Here is a 10414-nt window from a genome sequence, read left to right as displayed (position 1 = left end):
AATGGAGCTCCCTCTCCTGTTTGTTTGTAATTGATTTCTAAGGGAAAATATTTTCTTTGCTTTTTAAGGAGACCACAGTCTTCTTACAATGTCAGCATCAGACCCCTGATTGTATTTCATTCTGGTCTTACTGTGCACAGTCTGTTAGCTGCAAACATATATTTCTGCCAAGTTAAGTTTGTATACATGTCTGCTTTTCTATATAATGGAATGTTTATGCCACCGAAGGGTTTCAAATGGCATAACTTTGGAATAAAAACTTGTAGATCCCCAAAGTGACTCTAAACAGGATCAGGCAAAGCTTATATAACCAAACAAATGATCTTAATCTCATTTTGTCTTTTTAGTTCCCATTTTTTAAAAACAATGATTCTTAGTGAAGTTACAGAAAGCAGTACTGGCAGCAATTTCACTGCTGTGATATCAGTGATAAAAAGGAAATATGAATCAGTCACTGATTATTAAATCTTTTTATAATCCACTAAAACATCACAGCTGATTTCTCCAGCCCTATTAAGCTCTTGTATTTAAGTTTCTATTAATAAAATACATCTCTCAGTCACAGAACAATTTAAAACTAGTACTCTGACACTAGACTAGATTTCAAATAATGTTTAACTTTCATGTAAATACTATGGTAGGTTTTACCTTTAGTCATTTATTTCTTTGCATTACACTGATTGCACTGGTGGAGCTCTCCAAACAAAGTCATTTGTTTTCAAATGAAAGCAAATAAGGTAACTGTATTCATTGAAGAGATAATATTATTTATTTTCTATTAGATCACTGTGCACAAATATGCATCCCTACATGCTATACTAATCCCGTACATACAATTGAAGTCCACAAGTTGTGGATGTATGCCTGTATTCCACTATTTTTCTGCCTGGAATTCTCTCCCAGTTCCCCCTATTGATCAGTAAGCATCCTTTTCTTCCCCTAAGTACCAGTGGAAACTTCACATGCCTGAGACATTCTCATACCACCCACAGTGACTGAGGCCATCCCTTAACCAGAAAGTATACACTGTCTACAAAGCAGCTCTTCCTTCCTTATCTCACACTTACTTATCCTGCTTTCAGTTGTTCAAATATTGCTTTGCATGTGTGACATTTCTTCCCAAAAACATTTTAAGTTTTTTGTTCAAAGATTCGTATCTCCTACTTCTCCCAACTTCCGTGGATCACCTGTATATCAACAGCAATTTAATAATTTATTATTGTCATACAGGGCAGTTTTTTACTACTATACTATAGTAATATACTATACTACAACTATAAGTGGTGAACTGAAGTTTTTAGTATTTTCTTCTAAATCAATTTATAATTTTCCCATGTCTCTACCTAGGACCACTTGCATTCTAATCTTTCTCAATCATAAAAGGAAGATATAAATGATAAGGTTACATGAAAAACTATTTTTGAGTATTATATATAATACATAAATAAATAATAAGATAGAGGACAAAAATATCTTTTATTCTTATCCTTATTCTTCAGTCACAGTATAAAAATGTCAAAGGTTCTGAATATTTATTATTCAAATGAAGTCAAATAGATTTCATTGTGAACATGTGATTGGTAGGCTACATCTGTGTATTTAGGGAATACAAACTGTAGTTACCTAATTCAAAAAGACATTCTTTCCATTTCTGTTTGCATTATATTTGTGGAGTCCCTATATTTTTGTTTTAAAAATGTAGATCTTATATACACAAATACTCAAACCCTACTCTTGTGTTTCTACCAAACCATTGAGTTTGTACACTTAGGTTGTGTTGATGTCTTGCTAAAATGTAGGTGGTACAAGTTGTTTTAATGCCTTGGTAAAATGTTCTGCCAGCAAATAATTTTTAAGAGGATGCAAAGTGAATAGTTATCAAGGACTTCATCATAAAAATAGACTTAAGCAAGGACACATGAGTCAATCTTTCAGCAGTGTGAAGTATGTATTTTAATGCTTAGTTTTAGATATATAGAAGCTATACTATTAGGAGGACAAATATAGGACCTGAAAACAAATTTGAATAAAACTGGTATAACACAATCAGTTCAATAATTTCTGGAATTAGTCTGCATATTTTGATTTAGGCTCTACTGTAATCTATGCAAGATTTGGAGAATTAAGTCCTCAATATTTTACAAAGAGGTAATATATAAAGAATTTGGACTTGGCAGCTAGACTGTCTGACCTGAAACCTGGATCTGCTACTACTTGTTATACTAGCTTGGGAATGTGGGCAACACCCTTAACCTCTCTGTGCCTCAGTTTTACATCAGTAAAATAAAGAAAAGAGTATTTTGAGAATTAAATACATTTAAAGTGCTTATATGAATGCCCAGGATAGAGTAAGTATTCAATACATGTTATTATTATTCTTATATTTTCATAAAAATAAAGCTTTGCTCTTGTTCTGACACTCATACAGTCACATAAGGAAGACTATAGAAAGATCTATCTTCAATGATTCAAGCATCGAAGGACCTAAGTAAGTTTCTTACTCAATTACTGCCTTTCTTGAAAAAAAAAATTCTTACTAACCTATGCTTTTCTCTGTAAAATTCTGATTCACAAACATTTTTTTTAATCCTCTTAAGTTAATATGAAAATGACTTAATGCTCAAGCTTATAGTGCCTAGAATTCTATACAAAGGCCAAGAAGAAAAAAAAAAAAAAATGTCTGTTTCACATTAGAATATTCTGTCCTTCAGTCCCTTTGCCACTGCTTGTGATTTTTACCTGCCTTCATGGCAACCTGCTTTCACCCAGTCTGTGCCTCAACTCCTTCTCTCTCTCACACACACTACATTTCCTGATCTTCTGAGGTTCAAAGACAAGCAGTAAAATCACAGCTGTTTCATACATTAATACAGAGAACACTCATCTTCCTAAATTTAAAATGACCAGATATTCTCAAAATGGGAAATTTCACTGATTATTTCCAATATAGTTGTTACTCTAAAAAGTTAAAACCAGATTGTAAAACTGTAATTCATTCATAACAAAACATTCTCATCTTCCTATATTCTTTTGCGACTACTTGGTAGAGGTTTATTTCAGGGAGTATTTAGTTAATTTGACACTTTTGGAAGTTTCACTATATTTGTTAGTATAGGGGCGGGGGCTGTGCGGCCCAGTCCCTAACAGGCCCTGGACCAGTACCCGTCCATGGCCTGGGGGTTGGGGGTTGCAGCCTTAAACTACTTGGGAAAACAGAATTACTTCTCTTCAAGCTATTCAATTTTATGCAATTCTCTTTCATTTCTTTTTCATATTTGCCTTTTTTGTTATCATTTTTTTTATTCTAAGCAATTTTCCATTATTATACAACCTAAGAAATGCCTAACTGACGAGCACACGTGTATAGAAGGAAGTAAAACTCAATGGAAATCAAGTAGGGGGGAGGAGGGAAGAAGGGACAAGTGAAAGAAAACTTACCTAACGGGTACAATGAACACTGTCTGGGTGATGGGCACACGTTTAACCCTAACTCAAGGATTACGAAAGCGATCCATGTAACCAAAATATTTGTACCCCCGTAATACTTTAAATAAAACAAAAAAGAAATGCCAAGTGAATTATGAAAACAGTGATAAACCAGCAAAGATCTGATAGGTGCTTTCCAACATAAGCGCCTATCAGAGGCTGACTCAGGTGAAATTAATGATTAGCCCTCTGGGTCCAGGCGAGGGCTGGAGCTGCAGAGGGCTCAAGGTGAGAGAGGCAGGAGACTATATTCAAGCAGCATTTCCCTGTGAGCTTTTCCAGTGAACTGCTCAAGTTACTACACTAGACCTGTAACTCCAAGCCTCCTGTCATTGTTGTGATTTGTTTTCTCATTCTAAATGAATGTTCACTTTTGTACATAATTTTGTCAGTAAGATTTTATAATTTTTTTTTTATTTCAGAACCCCCCCCTTCAGAAATCATATATACATCAGACCTCACAACACTTGGATCTATCCCTTTCTCCCATATTGGCTGGTCTTTCTTTTGATAAAGCCCCTTCCTGCTGTAGTCTTCTTTGGCATTTGAATAAAAAGCTAATTCATACTAGTATCAATAACAAATACAAACAATTCAATAACATTTTAAAATTTTCAATTCAACTCACACAGGTATAGGACCTCAAAACGAAATGTAGATAAGGGGGATATTTATATTACCCCTCTAACATAGAGGAAAAAATTTAGATTGACAGATATTAATTAATTCATGAAGAAACTTTCCATTGAGCTCAAGTTGAGAACAGGTAAAGAGGTAGGTTAGTGCTATTTTGATAAGATCTTCCGTTTCTGAAAAATGCATTCTTTATTCTGGGAGAAATAAGGTCAGAATTAATTTGGGAAGAAACTAGGTTCTGCATCATATTTACCAATGTTTTTCTTACTCTTCCCTACACTAAATGCATGACAAAAGAATACTAGATGACTAGGCAACAAGAGAATTGAAAAGTGAAAATTAAACATATCAAGGATGTGAACAGTAAATATATCTGCCTTATTCTGAATTTTTAAAAAGGTAGTCACAATTTAATTGTTAAAGCTAGAGGTTTTTCTAATTTTTGTTTTTGTTTGAATTTCAACTAAGTAACAATCATTTGGTTATATGTTATTTTTTCCTTATTAACTCAATTTAAATGATTTAGAAATATTTTCTATAGGATGATAGCTTTTATTTTTTAAAATAAGCTGCATAGCTGCAGTGTCCCATAGAGAAATAGCAGCAATACCACACAAGGTGGTTAAACAGCTTATGAATTAAGCTCTATATAAGCATATCTCTTGGTAAGTAATTTATATTGTATGGTAAACTTGTATCCAACTAGAACAGCAAATTAAAACATTAATCACATCTGTAAAATTTAGAGCCTTGTGCATACGGAAAAAAATATTAGGGAAATACATTTTCTTGTATTGCTGAAATAAATATTCCACATATGGAAGCCAGTCTAATCCTTCTCATTATAGTGTGGATGAAGATGAACATTAAGCCCATATAACATTTCTTCCTGAATTAGTCGATAGCTCATTTTAGTAGGTAGCACATATTTCCAAACCTGAAATGCCCATGTTCAGTCAGATTTGCAGTCCCCTTTTCCCCCGTTGCTCAGGCTTTCCATCACTGTTAGGTAACCACTGTGATTATTCTATATCCCATACTGATGAGATGGCAAAACAGTTACAAGCTTTCTTCCCTGCATTAAGCAGGTTGTAAGCCATGGAAAACTAACTTGCCCTGAAATTATCAAGCATTCCAGCACTCTAGCTGCACCAATGCAGGCAGCCTGCCAAAACACATCCAAGACACCAGCCCCTATTCTCAAGCACATTTTAATCCAGCTGTTCCTCACAAAACATCCAGCATGCTCTGATTTACTGCTTTGCTTAATTAGGATGTAGAGTATGGGAGACCATCTTACACACAAGATAAGCATCCTGAATGATATTTTAAACTTTATCAAATACAGTGGGGTTTTTTTTGTAAGTTTAATTGTGTTTTTTATACTCATAAGCAGATATTGAACTGTGTGTGCAGTATTGCTGCATTTCTGGCATTAATAAACTGAAACTAAACAGGAAGATTGAGTGTACACAGAAGAAAGCAAAAACAAACATTTCCAATTGCCATTCTAAATATGATCAAATTAGCGTCCACCTCAAGCTCTCCATTCTAAAGTGAAACTGTTACTGAGAGAACGCTATTGAATCTGGTTCAGGAAAGAAAACAAAAAAATTTTCCAAACTCTGGATCTTCATTTAGAATTTTAGGGGTTTCAATGAAATTCAGAAGAGATTTCTACATTAAGAAAGTGGCTTTGTTGCTATTAGGCCTGTATTCTGAGGACATAGCTTCCCTGAGAGACCAGTCCAGGTAGGTTCTAGCATTCAGAATATGTGAGGGTTATCTAACAGAGGAAATTTTAATATCCAGATTTAAGTGTGTGGACAACAATTTTAAGCATATGCACCATAATTCCAATGTTCCTTATAGATAAAAAAGGAGGATAAACATGGTGAAATACTGAAAAATTTGATAATACAGGGTGCTTAGGGCTGATAAACTAACCTATTATTTCACAAAATTAAGTTAGGACCTTTACTTGTTATTCAGTAACTAGTTATTGAAAAGAAATGTTATTTCCTCAAAAGTTCCAAATTGCTCCCCCAGATGAGATAATACATTACATAGAACCTATGCTTCAGCACTACATATAATATAATCATGATTTAAGTCATCAGTTGAATGTAAGGTTTTGTTGAATCCACAAAAAAGAAAACGTTAGATTTCCAGTGAGTTTCTAATCCATATGTTTCCTCCAATTTCACATCTGTTTTTTTTCCAAATGTAAAACATACCAAGAGCAGTGAAAAAAAAAATTAACCAAAAGAAGAAAGAAAGAAAAAGAAACAGATTTTCCCTAAAAAAATACTATATTTAAACTTTAATATATTGGAGTTTATAATTTTATAAAGCTAATTTTTGTAATATAAGAAACAGTATACAGAATATAAATGATTTACATTGTACACTAACATAACTATAAATTCATTTATTACCCTTTCATGGTCACATTTCATGACCAAGGCAGACATTATCTTTTTAAATGACAACAATATTGGTGAACTATTTTAATCAGTAAGGACTTATTTATTTTTGTTTATATTTTAGCATTTTATATTTATACACTTACCAAGAATAACATGGAATGTTTTTCTTCCAAATGTTCAATTCTTTAATGGTTAATTTAGATTCCATATAGCTCTTTAAATGATTATGTAAACTGTCTTTCTGAGTTGCATATATGTGATACCAAAACAGTTAGTTTGGTAGAAAAATATTCAGCTAAATCTTGGTTCAATATTATTTAGGATAAAATAAATACCTTTCAGATTATTTTTTTCCTAGCAAGTAATTGTTTTGGCACCATGCATGCATTATCCTATTCCAAAACCTATTCCTATCATTCCTGTAATTCTTAATCAATAAATTTTTACCACATAGCTTTCCTAATGTATATTGTATAATTTAAAATATTTGCTTATTGAGCAATAATCATTACTCACTGCTTCATAAATCAGGACAGATAGCCAAAGATGAAAAGAAGAACAAAAAGAAGCAGAAATATTTAAAAAATGTAGCATCAGAAGCTACAAGTCAGAGACATAGATACCAAAGTAGGATTCACAGCACACTGGTTCTGAAAGATGCTTAGTAGAAACAAAACCTGTAGATTGAGACCAAACACTTTTGATAAGATGGTATACTATAACTCTAAAGTTTCACAATGGATTAATATTCTAATACATATTAAAGGCTCTACAAAGTTCCCTAGGAAAGAAACATGTTTCATTTTGTTCACTAATGTGGGAGGCATGGAAATTTACCTCCCAGATCCCTCTTCAAGGAAGCATGTGCTAACCAGCTGCAGTAAGGGCCTCCAGAAGACAGCCCCAGACACCAGCTCTGGGGCAGATGTCTGAGCCAGAGGCGCCACCATTCTGACCCAATGCACAGCTCTCTGACAAGCAATCCTTGCGCCCCTGTACCTCTCCAGGTTTGCTGATGCTTTGTCCTAAGCATGTGCTGCCATTCAAATTCTTCCTCGGCCCGATAGGGGTTGCTTCCTCTCCTTCCCTTCAAAAGTGTTGATCTCCCAAACTCTGCCTCAAGATCTAATTCGAAAGAACCAGACCTGAGACAACTATCATCTAAGAACATAGTTTGACCACATGATGCATTCCACAGCACCTGCTTTGGGGAAAGCTGACATAAGGGTTTGGAGACACAGCCCCTTCACCAAGACTAGGGACGGGGTGCACTGCATCTAATCTTGAAAACAATTTGACTTTTTACCTCTGCGTCTGAGTCCTCCAGCAAAGAAATCAATGAATTTTTCTCTCTTAGACCTCTCCTTCAGTCTTCATAATTTTACAGAAAAATTATCATCTGGAATGTTTTCTCTTGAGTGAAGTTAAAGCCGTGGTTTTGGTGTATGCTTAAATCCTTACATATTATAATCCGAATTTATTTCAAGAATATGGCTTTCAGTTACTTTTAGGGCCTGGAACATAAGATCAAATGGTTTGCTCTCTCAGTGAAGGTATGAGCACAGTAGCACTTAACAGATTTCTAAACATATTTAACATATTTATTCTGAGTACTTTATCAAGAAAAAATTTAAACATTGACCAAAAATAGTATTAAAATATAAGATATTCATCTCCACTAAAATCACTTTTATTCTTGTACCCCGAACTGATCAGTAATCAGAATTAGATTTTAGGAGACAAGTTCATTACAACACTGTAACAAGCAATTTGCTGCTTTCATGATTAATTCTTGTTACTAACTTAATATTTCAGTTTAAAATGGTTTTTATTTCAATTCTAAGGAGTATAACTTCTAAATATTCATTTTTCACAGAGATAAGTTATCATCATCAAATATGAAACATTTGACCTGAAGTTGAAACATTTTAATAGATATGAAAAGAGCCCAAAAGATAAATCTTTATTAGAACAAATTAAAATCCTTGCATTCTGCAACTTTTCTGTATGAACTTTAATAAAGGGAAGAAATTTTTCATCTTTCCCTATTTGAAATCGAGATAGGCCATGTTATGACATGACAAAGAAAACAATTTGTATATGCATACTAAGTATATATTTAGTAAATTTAAAATATGGTTGCACTCTGGATTTGAAATCAGTTTAATTTTAATGGTCATAATTTTAAGGATATATTTTTGATTTTTCATTTCTAAGATTTAGTCATGGTTATGTATAAAATGATTATTTTCAAACATCTAATGAACAATTTTACTAATCTATTTTTACAAATACAATGAGCACTGTTACCATTGCTAATAATAGACATGTTCTATCTCCAAGCTGTATATACATTTATTAAGCATGAACATACTATGCAGAACATATATTAAATATTTAGAACTTGCAGCCAAAAGTAAACAAAAAAATGAAAAGAATGACCCAGAAAGTTTATCAAATAAAAATGTGAACTTCAACCATGGTGCCAGAGTAGAGAAGGTGGTGATATAAATTGCCATTTCTTCCGTATAAGTAGAACTTTAATTTTCTTTCATTTTTGGAGATGGGGTGGAGTCTCAACACTTTAACACATTTTGTCATGAGGGCAAAAGGGGTGTTAAATGGTTTTACTCAAGCTTACAGCACATAGCTCTCTGCTGCTAGGTGTACCAGTAATTCAGTTGCAAGTAAGCTAATGAAGAAATTAAATCACTTGCCTTTTTCTTGTCTCTTTCTTAAAGAGGTTGCATTTTGTGCTGACAGTGCATAGCTGATAAAATAGCAATTTTTGAAAAGCTTGCTCATTTAGCTACTCTCAGAACCCCTGCTGACATTTTCTCCAAATATGCAAATACTGTAAGTCACTTTCTAAGATGCATGCATATATTTCCAAAAATGTTATTATTTTATGATCAACTAGGCATAAATGCAGAAGCAGGCTAGTTTGCTGGCTTTGTAATGCCACATTCATGAAATGACTTTTTTTAAAAAAAGTGAGGTTTGGTAGGAAACTGTCACAGCCTCGTAGATCTTTAAAGGTGAGTTATTCCTTTTATATAGAGTGGGGGTTATTTTAAGGCTTTCCTATTATGTAAACATAAAAATAGGAGGTAAAAGCCCGTAAGCTCAGCAAACTTAAATACCTGCGTGACAATGGCAATATTAGTGTTAAACTCAACACACAACTTTTGAAATACAGTGCAGATGCAGTAGGTACGAATACTATCTTATTTAAATGTCTGTATTAAGCACAACCACTCTCTGCTAAAAATGGGGAAAAAACAAACAAGTCATATTCATCAAAGTAATTGTGTAGGTACTTTCGGTACCAAAATGCCTAGAATGAAGGATTGAACTGCTAACGGCAGCAGTGACAGCCATGAATCATGGTAGGCTACTCCGGGGCCTTTACCACCATAAAACAAAAGATGTAGATGAAAAATGCTGCAATTAAGTGATTTGATTTCTGCCCCCTTTTTCCTACTGCATTCGTGCATGGCTGCACAGCAAAGATTGATGGGAAAAATTACTCTACGTGATCTCTGACAGAGCCTTGGAACAATTCTATAAGGGGGAAACATACAAATCAAACCAGCTTTCTTGTATTCAAACAAAATAATACATATAAAGCAAATACTTTAGCCTATATCCAAAGCACCAAAATTTGCATGCACACATAAATTGTTGAGAAATGCTCTGCTATCAAAACCAAACTCATGGATTTTCCAGCTAGTTGGGTTATACTGATATTTGTTTAAATAAATATTCAATCAGTACTGCCGAGTGGCATCCTCAATATGTCTGTGCTCTGAGAACAAATTACAGATACAAATTTGTGGAGGTAAAACATTCTTATGTTTTAT

This window comes from Propithecus coquereli, unplaced genomic scaffold, assembly GCF_000956105.1.
Source record: "Propithecus coquereli isolate 6110/MARCELLA unplaced genomic scaffold, Pcoq_1.0 Scaffold74, whole genome shotgun sequence".
Lineage (NCBI taxonomy): Eukaryota > Metazoa > Chordata > Mammalia > Primates > Indriidae > Propithecus > Propithecus coquereli.
The sequence above is the reverse complement of the archived record's forward strand: the minus strand, read 5'-3'. Positions refer to the sequence as shown.